Here is a 20280-nt window from a genome sequence, read left to right as displayed (position 1 = left end):
GTGGAAACAAGGACCTGTATTAAAATCTTTGCAAAACTTTCCCTAAACATGTTTTGACCGTCTACAACATGCGTACAGTGACATCCCATGCTCTCTATCCACCGGAAGACGAGAATGTCATTTGAATTAACCATTTTAGGAACTTAGATTGTTCAGAGCCAAGAGGAGAGTATTCAAATATTCACACTGATGCTAAATGTGGTTATCTCATTAAAGGGTTTAGTGAAGTGTTTTTTCAGTATAAAGCACTTTCAGTTGCCACACAGTTGGTGCTGTTACTCATTGAAGAGTTTATTTATAAAGTCGTCTTTCCAAAAAAAGAAGCCAGTGACCACGTTTCAGATGGCACACAAACTCCACAGAGACACACCTGCAGTGACCAAGACTGAACTGACCCACAAATGTTCAGCCGGCTGAATCACCCTGAGAGGATTTTCTTTGCTTCTGAATTGTTGTCATGCTGTTGTCTGCTCCCTTTAGATGATTGAGATGTCGTGCGAGAACTGTCTAAATTTGTCTTTCCTTGAAAAGAGAACTGATCTCGAAGAGGTGTTGGTTTCTTGCTGTCTTTGGCGCCGTGCTTTCACTTTGCCGAAGGTCCACTCACAGGACGGATCAAATGATAATGTCTCATGTCCTGGCTATTAAATATAAATTCAGGTGCTACGTCTTACAGTATAACTCATGAAAGGCTCAACTTACCGTTCCTGTGAGTTGCTCTCTAACTCTGCTTTGCCTTTGACTGAAAAATAATGTCCTCTGTTGTTGAAGCTGTCACTGGTGGTTCTTTGACCTGTGGGTGGCAGATGTCCGTTTTGTTGCTTCAGTAAGATGCCTCAGCCTTTGGTTGTTTGATTCTGGGTCACATTTGAAGCTCCTCTTGATTCATGAAAGTCAAAGCGAGTGAGAAAAATAAAATCATCCATTCACATTTGGTGACAGGTGTCATGTCCTGGTTGCGTCCCCTTGTTTTGGCATTTGGTGCAGATGGTTTGGTGTAAAATGACCACAGTCTGTCAACGGAGTTCTTGTTTTGTGCGTCAGCCCCGATGCTGTCATTGTCCAACAGCTTAAGAGTGAGAAAGAGAGTTGGTTTGGGGGGTGGAGGGCATTAAATGCTTTTGCAGCTGCTACCACTGCAGGCCACCACCTAAAAATACCAGCAGCTTCGATGACAGCAGGCCAGATAAAGTTAGGCTCTCCATTCACAGGCCGGGGCTCACTAAAGATAGAGGGGAGGCCGAGCGCTGTGAAGGATCACTCAGATCAACCGTTAAAACCTCAGAAAAACAAGGACAGCCCACCTGCCGGAGCTCCTCGACTCATGAGTCATGTTGACCCATAAATACGAACTAATTAGAGTCACAATCGAATAAATAGATCGGAACACGAATTAAAAGAGGATAGAAATAATAATCCATAAAGTGGATAGGAAATTGCTGAGTGTTTCCGCACGTGTCAGCGAACTTGTGCCAAGGAAAATGAGGGAAAAATGCTATTTTTGTGAGATGTTAAATGGAAAATTGAATGGGTTCTTCCTTCCATGTTGTGCCCCACCTCCAGTTTAATGTTAAATGTTTTAACCTGAGCCTTCATCTCAGGAGTTGCTCCATTCAGATTTATTACCATTATTAACCCGTCTGGAAGTCTCCTTCAGCTCAGAATGAAGTCTTTGCAGGTCCTTCTTGTAATTTCTTTTTCATAAAGTGAGCCAAGCACTTTCTCGATCAAAAAAATTGTGGTGGAATAAAAAAAGGTGTTTCTATCTGCCATGAAGTGACTCAGAAAAAGGCAAATACACCTCAAATGAGCCTAACAACTGCTAGAAATCACTGTTATCGAAATTAATGCTTTTTTTTTAATAGAATAAATAAATGCATGCATACCAAATGTAGCCACATTTAGAAGTTATAGTATGAGGTGTGGACTAAACATGATTCGACTTGAATTTAGATTTTCAGCTTTGGGAAGAGAAATGTGAGTATTTGTGTGTCATGAGCATCTATTTTGACCCGTGTGTGTGTGTGTGTGTGTGTGTGTGTGTGTGTGCGGTTGCAGAGTTCCTGAACACACGGTCATCCCAGTCAGGACATTTAGTCTTGATCTTAAATCACGTTTCCTGAAATTCACAAGTGCCCACTTGTGGAGGAAACGATGGCCTCTCACCCTGATGGATTTGAATCCGGTGTTGACTCACATCTGCATTCTCAGACGATAGCTCTCTAAGCTATCTCCTCAAGTGGAGGGGTTCGAACAGTGGAATCCTCTGCAGGCTTTAGTTATTTGACCTTCAGTCAAGGTTGCGTAGTTTTGATCCCGTTGTGACAGTTGCTGATCAGCTGCACTTGACATAAATCTCTGAAACTTATGTACTCTAAAGGCGTGTTTCACAGGCCATGGACAGAGATTGTGTTGTTAAAAATAAACGTTTGACCTCCACTAAAAAAAAAACGTGCCAGTGAATTCTCTGCTAAATGAATTGCGGAGTCATTTGGAGGACTCACACCACAGTAGCGGCTCCATTAAAGGCTGCCGGTACCTGTGACTTTCCCCTGCATGTGTGTCAGTTCCATCAGCTGTTAGGTATGATGACCGCCGCTCCAGGAATCAAGAGCTGTTCTAAGATTGAAATTCAATATCAAAGGCAAAAGAGGATCGACACAAGGGACTTAAGAGGATGTCAGTCAATCTCGTTACTCCTGACCTTCTGTTTAATCCTCCGTATCCTCCACGAATGGCCAAACTGTGTTGCTTTCCTTTAGGCTTTATAGATCCCCTGTCTTTAGAAGAGAAGGAACGCATGTAAGGGTGTGAGTGGGACTTGATTTTACAGCAAACTGGTGTTTGTTTAAATTCTATTTTGTAGTTCTAAGCTTGTCTTTAAATCATGGATGCAAATTAGCCTTCTGGCTAACTATGGCACATCTACATGGGTGTAAAAGCTGAGATGTTCATCAATGTGCACTGTCCTTTTTGAGATAAATAAATAAAGTCAGTAACAATAAACAACAATGTTCAGCCTGGTGACATTCAGGATGTAAATGAGTTTTGTGACCCCTTTCATCTCATGGATGGTCAAACCGGATGTGTGGCATGTTCTTTCCCTGTGGAGAAGTGTGCGACCATTTTCTCTGGATGCGATGAGGGGGAAAATTCCAGTCATGCCACAGAAATATTAATCACAAGAAGAATAAGAAACGTTGTGTTTGTAGCACCCACCATCCATAAAATGCCACTCTAGGTGCTGCACATTTGAAGCATGAAAAACAGGAAAATTGAATTTAAAAAATTCAGTAGCAATGCATTTAAATTCATTACATTGTTTTAGGGGTGAAACGCACAAGTAAAAGCCCTGGAATAACTCTGGTTTTTAAGCTCTTTTTTTTAAATATTTGAGCAGATTGATTATGAAAGTTAAGGTTTTGTGATTTGTGTGTTGCGTGCGCCTCACACATTTTTTTCATGAACACCCTCATATATTCATGTGTAGTGCCGCATGTGTCCAAGAGATGGCGTTAGAGATTTACCTACAGAGGACATGACGCTGGGGCTAAGAGTAGAAGAGGTTTATTCCAATGACAATCAACTTTTTATGTGTGTCAGTGGTCAATGAAGACTCGCATAATGTAACGTGTGTGTGTGTGTGTGTGTGTGTGTGTGTGTGTGTGTGTGTGTTCACGCTACTTGTGGGGGGGGGGTGTAAAAACTAAATGAATTAGTATTTCCTGTTATTGTGGAAATCACTTAATTGAAGAAGTCTTTATCTGCATTTGTCATTATGCTCTTATATGGAAAATCTGGGAGTTTGACAGCACACTTGAAATCTGCGAAAGCATTTTCATCCAAGGATGTGAAAGTTCAGCCCCCCAGAGACGAAAGAGTGTATTCCATCGCACGTACACACTCGAGGGTAGAACTCGAGCCGTCCTCCTTGAACTTGATTGCCGCCCTGAGTAGTCAACGTAGACTGAGAGTCAAAGAGGGAGGTAGATGATGGAGGAACATGAAGAGAAAGATCAAACATTTCTGTCAGGTGACCTTTGGCATCTTAGCCCCTCCCTCTTCTCCCTGCAACCTGCAAGCATGCTGGGAGAAACAACAAGGGATTCTGGGAAAGACTGGAGGAGGGCGTTTTTTTTTGTTTTTTTTCATATAAACAACATCTGTGTGTATGTGTGTGAGGCAGACAGAGAAGAGTGAGCATTCCAGCTTTGTCCTCCATATTTAGTTGTGATGTGAAGCTGTGGAAGCTTGGGTTACACCTGGTTTGTTCATCTTGCGTCATAATTATTAAGCCTGATCGAGGAAACGCTTAGCTGGACACAGGGTCAGACTGTTTTGGATTAATTCAAGAGATGTTACGACAGTGAGAAAGTATCATTTGATCAAGCATGTGGCCTTCATGTCTACTTCCAGCCTGCACTTGTCATATTTATGCCTGAAACTTCCAAGCACTCGAAGTTAAGTCAAAATATTCCACTGCCAGTGTTCTGTGTGGTTAGAACACCAGTTAATCCTCCGGTTCTTCAGTCTTCATGCTTGCGGACCAACCACCGTGTGATTCAAATGCAGATTTATTCCTCCACTTGCATGTAATCAAAAGTCGCTCTTGATAACGGAGCTCGCAGCAAGAGGGTTCAGATCTCATCGTTACACCGGTGTTTATCCTGGAGCCGTTCATGTCGGTATTGTGTGTAAACCCAGACCCATATTTTGTGTTCTGCTGCAGAGAGCTGATACACGCACAGCCTGGATTTTGCCTTTAATATGTAAAATAATTGCGTTACTTTTCATGATTAGAAGCAGATGCGGAGCTCCCTGAGGGTATGTAAATGAAAGCACATTGACTGTATAAAATAAGTGGAGTGAGCCTTCGGGCCTCAAACTGAAGCACATATTCTTCAGTGTGGGTTCTAGATCTGCAGGGGACGATGAGAGAACCACCCTGCGCTGCTATGAAGTCGCAATAATTAGAGTAGGGTGTTCATTTTTTACAGTGTACGGCCAGTATAGTTTAGAGTAAAACAGACAACACAGCAGGTTATGCTTAAGGGTCTGTCCAGGATGTTTGTCATGAGAAACACTGAAGTATTTTGTACTTATAATACACAATAAATACAAAATAACTCTAAATTTATGACTGATTGCAGAGTATCCTCATATCCACTTGTTGTTGTTTTTTTTAATGGTTGAAGTAGAAATTTACATATATCAAAAATAAAAGCAACCACTCCCAGAACAAAAGTTTTATGTTAGACAATGAATGATTTTATCCTCAATAATTTGATTAATTGCACTTAATTACAGCAAATGTTCCTTTCTAAAACCTGCATAGTAATTATCCACTCATCCAATATACGCTGAAGGGGACAGAGAACAATATTTCCCTATGACAGAGTATCTTAAAAGTACGAGAGCATCATATACAGCTCTGGAAACAGTTACTTTCCCCCACTGCAACAAAGTACTCGTAGTAACCGATGACAGGATAGTGAAATGGACATTTCGGCTCAGTTTTTCGAGAATTTTCGCCGGTGTGGTTGAATTACTGTTAAAACATTCATACCCGATGCTTCACATAACCATCGTCTCAAAGCGTGACCGAGCTTTGGTTCCCGGTATTGTGAGTGACAGTGTCGTCACACGCTTGCTGTTGGGGCAGTTGATTGATGTTTAATAGCAGCTCTGTGAAACGATGTCAAGTGATGTTCGCGGAAGTCAGCTGACCTGGATGCAGTGGAGATGAGAGCGATTTACATTCCGCTGGCATTTGCACCCGCGCAGTCACGTCATGTACAAAGGGGCTTTAGCGGCAGATGTCCATGTCAGTTACATACGATCACACACAGAGGGCCGTTCTGACAGATGTGTGGAGGGAGCGAGATGCCTTCACATCGCCGGGCCGCCGCTGGCGACCATCTGCCGATGACCCTCTTCCTCAGCTGATCTGTCGTTAACTCTTTCACGCGCTCACTTCCTGTCTTGCGTTGTCGCTTCGTTACTTGTCGCGTCTCCTGTCCGCTTGAAGAAGAAGAAGACCACATTTATAAGTCTTTTATGTTGTGAAAATGTCTGGTGTTTTTCAAGGTGTGTGTGCGCTCGTTTGTGTGCGTGCATGCGCGTGTGTGCGCGCCCCTTGCTAGCCCCCAGTACATGTCAATCACTCTCTCTCTCTCACACACACACACACACACACACACACACACACACACACACACACACACACAGCTGCTCATTGTGCAGACCATGCTGTTAGTTGGCCTTCAGTAACCTATGTCTCTAATTAGTTATCTTCCAAGTGTGTCTGTGTGTGTGTGTGTGTGTGTGTGTGTGTGTGTGCGTGTGTGTGTGAGAGAGGCTAATTGAGGAAATGGCAGAGAATACTGTGGCTGCTGCAACGTGTGAGAATGTGTTTATGCTCATGATGAGAGTGTGACAGTGATTTTTTAATTTCACACTTACATGTCGTCTGAAAAGGGTGAACAACAAACCAGAATTGTGTTCCATATTCCATAATTCAAAATAAATCCCAGCTCTATCTGTCGATCTTTCTTCGACTTTTCTTACTCTAAATACAAGAGTACAGAAGTGTGAAGAGCAAGCGAGGACTCACGATAGTTACGTGACCTGCACTATTTTGATTCTGTTGTTTATTTGAACTCAACTGAGGCAATAATCAGCTGATTCTCACTGTTATTGATGTGTGTTTCAGACATCTTAGTCGAATTAGGAAGTTCTGCTGGCGTTACCACAGCTTTTGGTGACACATCCGTGACTTTCGTCGCAGCTCCAGCGTCCGGCAAGTGCTGCAAACTTGTTTTGAAGAACAAATTAAGCAGCAAAACATTCAAGATTGGTAGCAACACAGCGCCGGATCAAAACAGTTCTACCTCTGAATGTAGGGATGCAAGGGCGGTAATCATCCAAGAGACAATGCGAGCTTGAATGACCTTGATAAAGATACTTTTGTGAGGTCAAGGGTCAGATTATTGCTGTCCATTTAATCCAAACAGATGACACATGGTGTAGAAGGAGGGTTTCTTGTAAAAATGCTTTGAGTTGCAGAAGGAGAGAACAACAATAATAGCATTTGAATTGAAGCTTTCAAAAAACACTTAAAAAGTGCTTAAAAATGAAAAACCGAACCATGGGTACAGGAAAAACATGTCAAAATAAAAGAGCGCAAAGGTAATAATCTCTCCTGCAGGATAATCTTCTATCATAACAAACCAACGCCCAATATTTAACAGAGATCTGAACAGGGAAACGCCCATCTTGCACTTCTAGTTTTTCAGTCTGTAGGAGGCCATCTTGACCAGAACAAGCCTCACACAGGCTCACCGCATTGATTCTTACCTCTGCGGTCGTGTCCTCTGGACCTTTTCTGTCCCCACACCAACATGCATGAAGGTCATCCGTAGAACGCGTGACTCGCACTCTGTCTCATTGTAAAGTGAAGATACAGAATGTAAAATAAAATAAACTTTCCAGCTCACCCTGGAACCCCACACTTCACCATGAACTGTAATAACTCCGGTCCTTCAGAAGATTGCCCCCCCCCGGCTTAAATTCGAACGAGGTGAAGAACTTTACATCTGACGGAAAGATGCTCAGCTCAGAGCAGACAGACAGGCACGTGAACGGTGATGAGGGTTATTCTAGGCAAACATCCCAAACCTCCCTCCGAAGGCTGGAGCTGCTGTTACCAAGGCAACCCATTTTGCGTGTGGGCACGTGCGAGAAGATGTGTCCTCGGCGTGAACCCTTTGGGGTCACTTCTCAAGATGATCAGGCAGAGACGGCCTTGTTTTGCTCTCCTGAGTGAGTCTCATCACTCCCTCGTTACAATAACCTTGTTGTCTTCTTACCAACGTCTTTCCTCTGAAGCGTGAAGCTTGTCTTGCCTCCGTAGAAGTTTTGTGATCAGATGAGCGGGTAAAAGGGTTACGCAATTTGGAAAGCTAGCAAAGGGAAAGCTGTGTTTTTTCAAAGCAGCGCTGAGTGTGAAAAAGAATGTAAACGTTCCACATTGATGAACCTTTTGTGGAGCTTATTATCGCAGGTTATGTCCTGCTGCAGAAACAAACTTCGTTCAGGTGCATGAGATGTGTTGACGTTTCAGCCTCTCACGTCTTTGGCGCACAAATGTTGTCCAAGTTCGATTTCCACAGTGTCGTTCCAGTATGCCAGACAAAGTTGATGTGAATCACTCTGGAATATTTGTAAAACACAACTTCCACAAAGAAAGCAGAAGTAGATTCATCGAACTCCAAGTGCCAAATTCGTCTCTTGAGGAAACACACAAACACAACATTATCCAGGACTTCGTTGTGGCATCTTTTGTGGAATCTCATCACACCAGATGAGCAGGCTCCTTTCATTTGGATGTTCCCTCTCAGCCTCTCTCCTCGCTGCTTTTATGAAAGATGGCCCACTTCTCAGGTACTTTCAGTTTGGGTGAGGAGAGATAATGATAGCCTGAATCCCTGGCTTCCCCTAGGCCATGTGTATAACTCTTTGTATAACCATGGTACAATTGGCATCAATTTCTCTTAGCAACTCCCAGGGGAGAACACACACACACACACTCGCACTCGCACACGCACTCGCTCACACACACTGAGATATTTTACTGATGCAATCTAACTGTAAGTGACTATTCGGCAGGAAAAAAAGAGCAGAGAGAAAGGCAGTGTCATCTGCCTTGTCAGTGTTTCCCGTGTGAGTGTGCAGCAGGTGTTCCAGCCTGTTGTGAGGTCAAAAAGCAACACGCATGACACTTTTGGGGGAAATTTTAGTACGTAGGTTTCGGCAAGTAGCACCGAGGGTGGAAATTATCGCAAGTGTCTCTCCGAAGTACGAGTAAGGACAAGGTGCAGAATAAAAACTGACAGGACTCATTATTTTCTAAAAATATCTGTCCCTGTTACTGTCATACAATTGCCATGGTAACCTGCACCTGCCACACACTCAATCTCCAATTAGCAACTTTACACGGCTAGCCGACGGCGTTTTCTCCAGCTTTAAAAAAAAAAGAAAAAGAAAAGATCCATGCAGTGATTCTGGCAGTGCTGTCACCAGAACAAGCAGCAGCCATTCCTATTTTAGATACAGATATTTCTGTTGCAGCTCTGATTTTTTTATGAATATATCAGTGTGAACTGGTTTCGTAATTATTGTGTGGGTGAGGAATTAGGATTTTGACTGGCGAAGTGAACCAGCTTGGTGTTTCCTCTTTGATTCAAAACTGTGAATGAAAGGTGAAGTCATGAATGAAGGCATCGAGCGCGCCGAATGAAGCACTTTAGCTTTCACTAAGCTCCATTAAATATCTTAAACCCGCATTATCAGCAGACGTGGATAACGACACTCACAAATCCTTCCTTCTCTATGAAGATGAAGGCTATTTCTACAGGAAAAAAATAGCACGAATACAGAATGACATACCAATTTTTTCTGATACTTATGACTGAATTAAGGTCACGGCCCAAAACACACACAAATTAGTCAATGCAGCCATTAAGTCATCTCCAGAATGTTGGCATCTTGCTTTGAAACGCTTCCATGTTTAATCCACAGTGACCGAGCCGGCCTCATCAAGGGACGACGCTCCTCTAAGAGCATCAGAAGACTCTTTAGTTTGATTTCCCAGCATAATAAAACAAATACAGCTTCATTCTCTCAAGGCCGTTTTCATGAGGCGCCGAGATGATAGATTAGCCCAAGAGCCTTAAACGAGGGCATTTTAGGACACAAACACATGTTACTGCATTAAATTACTGACAGAGTAAAGATTTTATCCTGCAGTGTTTGCTGACAAATGTACAGCACTTGTGAAGCTGTTTTTCAGTGATTGATGAATTCAAATTTAGCTGATACGTCTCTTATAATCCTGCCTGCAGCTGAAGGACACACACACACACACACACACACACACACACATACATTTGCGGTGGCGTTTGTCAATCTGTCCGCAGAAAACTAGTTTTCACCAGCCTTGGTGGAGACGTGTATCATGAGCCAAGGCGGAACCTGTGACATTTTGGGGGCAGATAAGTTAGTGCGCCACCTGGTGGCAACGGGAAATCGATCTTCTCCTCAGATTTGGTCAGAAATGCTATGAAAAGGCGTTAAACCTCACTTGGTGGACGTGGGTGCTTTCTAGCACCAACTATTGGATGACTTAGTCAGCATCTTCATGCAAAAATCCAAATATTATCAGGTATTGCGACATGCGCGGATGCGCGAGGCCCCGGCCACCACTTGCTTTCTCGTTTAGGATTATTATGCATGTATTGCAGTATTTCAGAATCCATCACAGGTGTAACGACTTGGCATGAATCAAATGATATGTGTTTCCTTTTGAAGCATCAAGAAGACAACAGGCACAATCTCACGATCATTAGGTTCTTACATAACATGCTGCACGTGCCTGCTACTGTATCAAACTGTTGCAGCCCGGTGCAACACATGGATAACTAAATGGCAGAAAGTCAGAGCAGGGAATGAAGTGTTATGCAACGTGAATCCAGAGCACACGTGTGCTGGATCGAGTAAACCGGGCTCAAGCAAAATCCCTCGTTCACTGACAAGATTGGCATGTATGTTTGCCTCCACCTCTGACTGGCAGATTGCTTGCAGTAAAATATCAGCTGCCCACACTAAACAGCACGCTGCGAGGCTGCTGCTTGTGTGTGCATATCCATCTGTGTGTGTGTGTGTGTGTGTGTGTGTGTGTGTTTCATTCACAAGAGCGGAATGACAGTGAGACGGTCAGACAAACAGATGGGAGGAGAAGTCGGGAGACAGCAGGGAGGGTGGAAGTCAATAGAGCATAATGTCACAAGACGGTCATTTTCATCATGTCAGAGAGACACCGAGACCCAGAATTGATGATATGTGACGACTAACATTTCAGCTGCAAACGCGAGTGAGTGAACAAAACGATTCAGAATGTTAAAACGTCCTGCAAATCCTGCCATGATCAGATTGAATGAGTTCTCCAAAAATGAGGCTTTTCTGAAACAGCTGACCTGACTGTAATCCACGACGATATTCATGTTTTTTCTCGTATTCAAGGCTGGCCAGAAGAGATTAAAATAAATATAATTATTTATAGCGACGTACGTAACAACACGGCTATATAAAAGATTATGTTTTCTTATTTGTAGATTAGTGTTTAAACGCAAACAGGTATAAGGATGAACAGAGAGAATGGAAGGTGGCAGATGCTGATGACATGGTTGCTCAGCTTCGCTAATCTCACCATCATATGGATGCCCCTAATCCCACACACACTCACACACACACACAAACATGCACCCTAGACGAACTTATTCGCACTTCTCTGACAGCCTCTTGTCTGCTTAAACATGCTTGTCCACACACACACACACACACACACACACACACGTATTGTGTGTGATGGTGTGTGGAGGTTGTTACAGCGTGTTAGTGATGGCGACAGCTTGCTGTGGCGTCGTCTTCTCTCTTCACACACACAGAGAAGTGTGTCCATGGGAGACAAAAACGAGACGCAGAGCGCGAGGATAGGACTCTCCGTGTCTGAGGAACCGCTGCTTATTGATTCTTTTGAATGATCGTCCAATTCAGCCGTGTGTGTGTGTGTGTGTGTGTGCGTGCGTGCGTGCGTGCATGCGTGTGTGTGTGTGTGTGTGTGTGTGCGCGCGCGTGCGCGGCTCATCCCTCCCTGCAGCCCACTCGCTGGCTTTGCTGTCATTAAGAGGCTAAGGTCGGCCCCTCAGGAGAGAAATCCATGCTCCTCTCCCTGTCTGTTTGTGTGTTACATTTTTTTTTATTTAAATCCTTCCTGTTTCATGTGTCCCTCCATCTTAAATTTCCATTTTTTTTTCCCCCGCTAGAAGCTCAGTGGGGATTTGGAAATATTTTACTTCAGCCTCATCTTGGCCCCCTAGAGGGTGCGCAAATCCATTTCCATTCCTGGGAGTGTGTGTGTTCGATGAATCCTCCTTCCTTGTTAAGATAAGGCCCTGTGGGTCCCATCAATATGAATCTTCCCCTGTCCTTCATGCACTCCCTGACCATGATATAAGGAGAAACATTTCATAAACTGCTGTCTCTTTTCCTTCCTATAATTGGAGAGTGGGTTATCCCGACCTTTGGAAACACCTGATCAAAAAAGCCTGGAAACAGTCTGTCTCCTGCAACGCCTTTCATTCTGAAATGGAAAGCAAGTAGAAAATGTTCCACTGCTCGGAGGGCAGAACGACCCGGAGATCATGGTACTTGCTAAAATCAGTCAGTCAGAACATTCTTCAACTTGCTTTTCAGCATTTTGAAAGTTGATTGCAAATTAAAAGAAACTGCACAAGTTCTTTCTTTTGAGAATTCAGCAACAAGAGGGGGATGAATTTTCTTTCTTTATAAACTCCTAATTACTTCTTTTCCTTTTTTGATCTCACACACAAACACAATCCATGCCAGCGGCGTGGACAGTCCAGCGCTAGACTCGTACATCGTGGGTGAGACTGACCTTGTTGCTAGGCAACACTGGCCTGTGTCAGAATGTCCCTGCATGAGAGATCAGGCTCTGGGACGCTGTGTGTGTGTGTGTGTGTGTGTGTGTGTGTGTGTGTGTGTGTGTGTGTGTGTGTGTAATGCTGTCCTGAACTTGTGCGGACTAGTTTGATTGCTGATCATCTAAAGAGTAAGGGGAGATGAGGACAGCTCTGTGTGTGTGTGTGTGTGTGTGTGTGTCTGTGTGTGTGTGTTGTCGTCACTAATCTAGATTGCTGGGTGTATTGTGTACGTAAGCTGCAGAAAGAATACGCTGTATTTTAGGGCTGTATCCAGGGTTTTCACAGTTGACAGTGAAAACTGGTGTGAGAAAAAAAACCAACCCACCACCAAGATCGTGTTTTTGCATGATTTTCCCACCTTCTGCCCACTAAATTACTATCACAGCCTACATCAGAGTCATGATTTATCCGTGATGTAACAATGTTCCACAGTCAAAGAAATAAAAAACTCACCAAAGGGTATCGCTGTACCAACTCTGTACTATAAAGGATCCTAACTGAATTATGTGGGTGCTGCCGAGTACTAATTTCTGATAAATCAATTGTGCGTGATACCTGAGAGTAAACGTTGTTGAGAACAAGACCACTTCATGTCCTCGCTGCAACACGAGCTGCGCAGCGGATTTGGAAGCCCACCTGTAAAATAGCATCGTCTTTGCAGCAACTACATTTTGGATGTTTTTAATGGACAAATATTGCAGAATAGACGCTTCTGAGTGAGGCGGTTCCTTTGTGAAGGAGATGCTTCATATGAACATTCTCACGACTAATCCTACTGTCACCTTTTAGGTGGAGGTCAAAGCACCACATGACTACACATCTGGATCGTGTCGTGTGATAAAGTAGTGCAAGGAACAATCCCTCAAGGCAGCATAATTTAAAGTATTAATTCTAAAAATAGCATTTCAAACACACACGTATTGTCTGCTCACATCTGTTACAACCTTACCAACCAATATCCATCACATTCATTTTGAAATTACTGGAAGTGTCTCTCAGTGTTTAATCCATGTAAGAATAAATCACACCGTGAGAGTTTAATAATTTATTGATTCAATCTCAAGCTAGAAGGTATTTCATTCCCAGAGGTTTTCTGAAATGAAATGACCTGTTAAACTCAGGGCAGTGAGTGTTATCACCTGATAAATGAGTGAATACACGTGCATGCGCATCATTTCATCGTAAATACATCTTTTCTACAGCACCCCAGCCTCTCTTTTGGCAAAAACGTTCTAATATGATAAACGTAAACTAAAGTTCTCACATCCATACCACAAAACAGCCAGTATGATCAGCTCAGGTCTGTAAAGGGAGAATTAGCAGCCGTCTTGAAGCTGTAGACAAGGTTGCAGTCCTGTTAAGACGCGATGTTTGTGCCACTTGTGGTGGACGGCATGCAGACAGAAGTCTCCCTGTCAAAGTGGACTCCTGACTGCACAGCCAAGATCCACAACAAGTCGTTCAACCAGAAAACATCTGAAAGCATCGTCCAGTGTCTTACAGTCTGTTCCCTCCTCAGGGGTTGGATGAAGGGTGCAGGGTCCTTACCTTCATTCTGCCTTTGCAACTCTCACATTCCATATCAGTTGCAGGATCAAGCACAAGTTACTGTTTCAGTGGCTTTTTACAAAGTGTGTGTTTGTTGGCAGGATGTCCCCAAAACCTTGAGTCTTTCAGATAAAAGACAAAGGATGAAATCTTGGATCAGCTCGCCGGAATACGGCTCTAAGCAGGGTTTTTTTTTTCTCCTTGGCTGAGGAATTCACTGTCTCAGAACTTTCTGAATGTTTTTTTTTTATATATCCACCCTTATTTGTGTTGATCCACATCATCTGCAGGTGTGAGGTGTGAATTTGACCTTTTTTGTTAGAGTCACGATGTTTTTATGCAACTAAAGGAGGCACATTTGCATATCTAGTCAGGTGAGTTGAGGGTCATCCCTTTGGGAGGGGGTGTTGCGTTGGACAGACCACCATCTGTCGACGCCCGTGTGGTCCGTCTGTGTTTAACTGTCATTCTTGAGTGCTCGTTGTGTCAATATTAGTGTTGTCATGTGACTACTGAGGTGTTTCACAACCAGCTAGTTAGTTCTGATCAGTCAATATCAAAGATTATCTCTCTCTTTCACTGGGTATGCTGCCCACCGTGTGTAGTGTGTGTGTGTGTGTGTGTGTGTGTGTTTGCGTGCACTGGTAGTTTTCCATGAGGGAAGATTGTGAGGGCCCGAGGGGAAAGTCTTCACTGAGGGGAGGAGTTAGCAAAGGAATTCTGTGTGAGCGTATGTGTGTGTTGGTTTGTGTGTGTGTGTGGGTTAGAGAGTGAGCGGGTGTGTGTGAATGAACGCCCATTGTGCAATAATAGCAGCAGAGCGGAAAGCGGAAAACTCCAAAGTACGACAGGCTTGTGTGTGTTGGCAGGAAATATAGCCGCATTGTCCAGCAGTGGAGTCATCCATGATGCCCGAACAACTTTTCAACAGTAGAAGAAGAAACAATGACACAGGAAGGAGAGAGATAAAGATTGTGAGGGAGATACAGCTGGACGGAAACACAAAGAAATCATTTGTTGTGCGATGTTGGTGTCCTTCCCAAGGACAAGCAGACATGCCACTGCTGTCATGTGAGGAGACTCCTCCTCCTCCTCCTCTTCCTTGTCTCCTCCTATATCTGTTCAAGCCCTCCCTCTCCAACCTCCACTTCTCCTCTGTCTGACTTTCTCCTCTGCTCAACTTGTTGCCTCCCTCTTCCTCTCTCTCTCTCTCTCTCTCTCTCTTTCCAAGTCTTACAGATGAATGAAAAAGTGAGGCAGCTGCCGTCGATGGTGAGGGAGAACAGATCATCCTCAGAGCTTCACTTCTGATTCTGTTCCTTCCTCTCAAAGACAATCACAACTTATCATAACACAATAGAACGTGGGTTTGAATTGAACAATCCGTGTATACTGTATCCATTGTAAACTATATATTGAATGGACAGTTTCCTTGAAGCCTCAAACCGGCATTCTGTCAAATCACCAGCAGGGGGCGACTCTGCTGGTTGGGGAATAAAAAAAAGAAGAAGAGGAAGAAGAAACCTGAGGAAAATGACCCAACATTGCACTTGATTTGTCACCTCAGCAAACATCAGTGGTGTCAGTCACGAGTTTAAAGTCTCCTCTGTTGCAAGGCCATGTTAATTTAGTAACTTGTGGTCCAGGGACAGCAGCAGGCTTCAGCATCAGATCCACTCCTCACTCCTGTCTGGCTAAAGATTCAGAGCTGAAACAAACAGATTTTGTCACTCCTGTTTTGTGAGCCATTTTGATTTTTAGAACGTTGGAGTGAGGATCTATATGTTGTTGTTTTTTTTGATGGAGGGTCAAGACTTGGTGGGGTTTTAATTGGTTTGAGATGCAGCTCTGGGTCAGGGTTGAGGTTCGGGGTCTGGGAATGTCTATGAATGCTGCAGTGGTAAAACTTGGGTCAGATCTTCATTCAAACTGATCCCAAAAGTTACTGCAGATCTGTGTTGGGGAGGGAGAAGCTGGGAAGCAAACTGATTCCCTCATTTGTGTCTGTACCCATCTCTCCACCTTCCTTTAATGTACCCTGAAGACTCACCACTGATGCAGTGACCTTTGACCCAGTTAGAGTGCAGAGGTCTAGCTGTTGTCATCTCTCAGGGAAGCGGAAAAACACAGCTTCACTTTGAAACAACAAGGCTTTTATTCTGAAAACCTCCCGCTTCTTTGACTCCACTGACTCATTGATGAGTTTTGCTGGTACAATTTGTACATTTTTAACAGCTGTGTCAGATTGGGGTGTTTATTGTTCTGAAACACGGATGTTGTCATATGCTCTTTCTTTTTTTTTTAATTTTGTTTTGGTGATTGCGCCAGCCAGGACTTCTCCTGAAGTCGCTCACTTTGAAAGAGAAAGCTTGAACGTGTTGGGTATTGATTTGTGATAGCAGTATCTCACAGCGGGAGAAAGATTTCCAAGCAGGGACAATTAAGCAACAGCTTCTCCTTATCATAAAGCTGAGTTCATGACCTTTTTAATGGCTGGCAATAACGCTGTTTCAACACTTACAGACGTTTCAGCTTCTTTTCAGAAAGCACACCATTGATCCACTGAAGCTTGGAAAGTGGGAGACCCCTGTTCAACCTCGCTGCTGAAGCAGATAACATGAAAAAAAAGCTCTTTTGTTTTCCATTTAAATGCCGACAAACTATTTAAACTTCACCCACGATTACTCAGTATTCAATTAAAATGTTGAATTATCCTTCTTTTCTTATATATTTTGCATTAAAAACACTTCTGGAAGCCTCAGTAATACAGATTTTCACACTTTTTTCACTTCCAATGTTCATTTTGGTGAGTGTGTGTGTGTGTGTGTGTGTGGGGGGGGGGGGTCTATGAGTGACCTCCCTGGTGTCGACACTCGGGTGTACAGTATGCGTGCATGAGTGTGTGAAAGACGAGTGAGCACAGACAGTGGCTCTTTGTTGTCGTGTCCAGGGGTTGAGCTCAGCTGAGCTGGCAGTGCCCACACTGACGCTTTTCTTTCATTGGTCACTCTCTCACTGTGTTGCTGTTCTCTTTGCAGCATAAAGATGACCACCACTGTAAAGTTGCACTATTCTATTCTTAGACGTGATAATTCATGAATTCAGTCTTTAGACTTTACAAGATAACAAAAGTTTCGCTTTGAATGAATGGCAATGTGTCTGCCAGTATGTTCAGCATGGGTGCGTTCTTGTGTTACAGCAGCTATCGAGGGGTATCCGAACCTCATCTGAGACAAAGATCCCAGCAGAGTTATAAATAACACAGCAGCCAGACAGCTGCAATATTCAAGAAGAGCACGGAAGTATGAGGAATGCAAACCTGATGAAGCCTTACCCAAAATGAGTTTGGTAGAGATTCATTTGTGTGGATGATTGACAGGAGTTTGCTTGTGTCTTTGTTTGAGAGTTGAGAACAGCCCGACTTTCTCTGTGGTAAACACTGTCTCGTCTTTTCAAGCAACAGATTCAGTATTTTGAGGCTTCTTGTCTTAAAGTTTGAACAAATTTAGGACATTTTCTGTCACGTTGGTGTAACCTGCGTTGTGTAAACACTGTCTGCCACTGGACTCGAACCCGAACCATCGAAACGGGACGTAGACGCGCATGCTAGTGTCACTCAAGTTTTACTCTGCTCAAACAGGTGTTCGATGCATGTATTGGTGGAGCGGCAGCTTCGGTTAAACAAAAAGTAAACACTTGAAACAGCATAAGTTCATACGTCTTCGCTCAAGTACACTGGGGGTCGTTACGTGGCCTCCGTCCACGAGCCAAACTTGACCCTGTTGGCGCTTAAAATGTTCCTTGAGTGATCAGACTGTACAAATGAATAGCGCTGAATGTATGTTCACCACCTCAAGAGGCATGGTGGTCCTCAAACTACTTGTTCAGGTGGTCAGGGACACACTTTGCTGCATATCTGTCAGAGCGTAAAGGGTCCTGAAGGGTCCCCAACAAGGGCGAAACAGGAAACTACGCCACGGATTCAGGAACTAGGATCTATTGTTCTCTGAGCGAGCCCAGGCGTAGAACAACGTGGCACAGTCTGCTGTGATTGGATGACATTTTCTTCTGTATCCATGAAGCGATGGCTATAAAACCAGCAATAATCAGAATTAATCGAATGCATCTCACCCTCTCTGTTTCTCATCCCTCCGCCATCTCTCTGTCTCATTCCTCTAATTGCAGCCGTAATCCTCGGCCAGATTAGAGGGATGTGTCGTGTCTATGTGTGTGTTTGCGAGGGTCTGAGTCAACATAGATCTCTCTGAGATTATTCGCTCCCCGTCATCATCACACTGTTGGAAACTGTCAAGAATCCAAATCCAATTTGCTCTCCACCGGCGTTTCCTCAGATGAAGAATGTGATCCTGCAGCTTGTGAAGTAGCAAACCGCTGGGCATGGTGTGAATGCTGGAGTGTTTGTAGTTGTAACCTAGTTTGATTAAAACGTTGTCAATCGGATGTCACATCTCCGGCTGACGTGGAGCCGATTCGATCCTGAATATGCCTGCTAATCCTGCTGCCGATCCCTCTCATCCTTGGACTTATTGTGAATACCACTGCTCTGCCTCGCTCCTGCGTCTGCTCTCACTGTTACTGGTCCATCAGGTTAACTGCCGTTCACGTCTTTTGCCTAAAGATAGAATTCACAAAATGGATCAAAACATGGCTTTTTTCATGAATAAAAAAGGACAATTAAAGGCCTTTAGATAAATACATTACACCGTATCAAATAAAAACAACATAGATGGCATATATAAAGAATAGACTGATTTTCAAACAACAGATCTCTGTATTTTTAAAATACAAGTGCTGTTATTTCTGCCCCATCTCCTCCACCATCTGAGCACTTAGTTGCACTGCAGTAATTTCATTAGAATTAAATATTTATTAGCTGGGGTTCCCAAACCAAGCGCTCGGTTTAGTGGCCATTCTTTAACATACGCAGAACAGCTCAAAGTTTGTTTGGTGGAAATGCAGGGTGAGGCTGTAAATTCTGACTTCAGCATAAGATCCACGCTCGGCTCTTTCATTTGTCTTTCCTGAAGCGTCGAATGGTATGACTGTAAAAGGTGTCGGCGTGCGAGCTCGTCGTTCGAAGCCTCTGCATGTCGGATGTGTAATCGTAATTTCACCATCGAAGCCAGTCACCACAATATGGTCTCATCTCTACGTCTGGTCTTGAAACATGTGGGCACCACTGCTCCTCTCCTTCACTCATTTGCATAAAAACAAAGCGGTCCAGTCTAATTGAGAACATGTTCTGGTCTTTTTCAGCCGTGGATGCAGCAGAGAGGAGCTTTATCTCATCTCAGTTTGACGTCAGATGTTTTGTGACTTCTGCGTCTTTATCGAGTTTCGTAGCCCAGGAAAGGACGCTGCCTCTCTTCCCGTCGTCACTTTTATCTGTGTTTTGGACGTATTTTCTAGAAACCTTGACACAGTTACCATCAGATGAGTGAGAAGACTGAGACTGACTGACTCTCATGCCTTCTCTCTCTTTATAGAGATGTTATGGAGGCCATAGATAAACTCCACAGCCGTTTACAAAAACCATAAATAAGGGGAGGACCTTTTGAACCGTGCATGATGATTTTAGTCAGATGATGAGTGAGACATTCAGTGAGCGCGGCTCAAACACCTGGGCTGGGAATTTCGAGCAGTTGTGTCAAGTCTCTTTTTGGGAGTTCTTGGCCCCTGTTGAAAAAAAATCCGCTGCTGTTTTTGGTTGCCAGTTACGTGGCTCTGTGCTTGGTGTGTTTCTACCAAAGACAGACTGTTTGGCGTTGTTGGTGATGGCCCTGGCAGCGTTATTTATCTCTCTGTCTTGTTTGGTTTAATGTAGCAGGAGCAGAACTTGCTCAACAGGAAAGTCCGTCGTCTTTGTGAAGTCATTAAGTTCATGCAGGCAAGGGTTCTCTGGTCCTCCTCTATCCAAGATGAGACAGAATCTAGTTTCAGCTCCTGTTATAATCACAGCTTCCACTGTGTTTTTCTTTCTAAAACTGGCTGCCATCTTGACTCTTTGTCTGACACAGCCAGCAAGTGCACTTGGCAGGGGAAGAGGAGAGAGATGAGTGTGCTTTAAATCCTGTCAGAAAGTTGCCAGAGAGGATAGTTCACATGTAATAAAAAAATAATAATCATAGGATGAGCGTATGGCTGCTCTCCC

General features: G+C 43.7%; 1 long non-coding RNA gene across 5 annotated transcripts in view; it reads left to right on the top strand.

The window, feature by feature from the left end:
* Positions 1 to 20280, top strand: part of LOC147272746 (uncharacterized) — a 32560-nt gene that overhangs the window by 10042 nt on the left and 2238 nt on the right. The window contains exon 8 of one of the 5 annotated variants that reach the window (XR_015112288.1): positions 2059 to 3021. The exons of 1 other annotated variant lie outside the window; for it this stretch is intronic. This is a non-coding gene — a long non-coding RNA (uncharacterized LOC147272746). Of the gene's footprint in view, positions 1 to 2058; positions 3022 to 20280 lie in introns of those variants that run through there. 3 more of the 5 variants (XR_015112290.1, XR_015112289.1, XR_015112292.1) reach the window with 3 other exon arrangements.

This window comes from Aulostomus chinensis, chromosome 1 (genome assembly GCF_037954235.1).
Source record: "Aulostomus chinensis isolate RoL2024-O1b breed Wild chromosome 1, RoL_Achi_v1.0, whole genome shotgun sequence".
In the NCBI taxonomy this organism is placed as follows: Eukaryota; Metazoa; Chordata; class Actinopteri; order Syngnathiformes; family Aulostomidae; genus Aulostomus; species Aulostomus chinensis.
The sequence above is the reverse complement of the archived record's forward strand: the minus strand, read 5'-3'. Positions and strand labels throughout refer to the sequence as shown.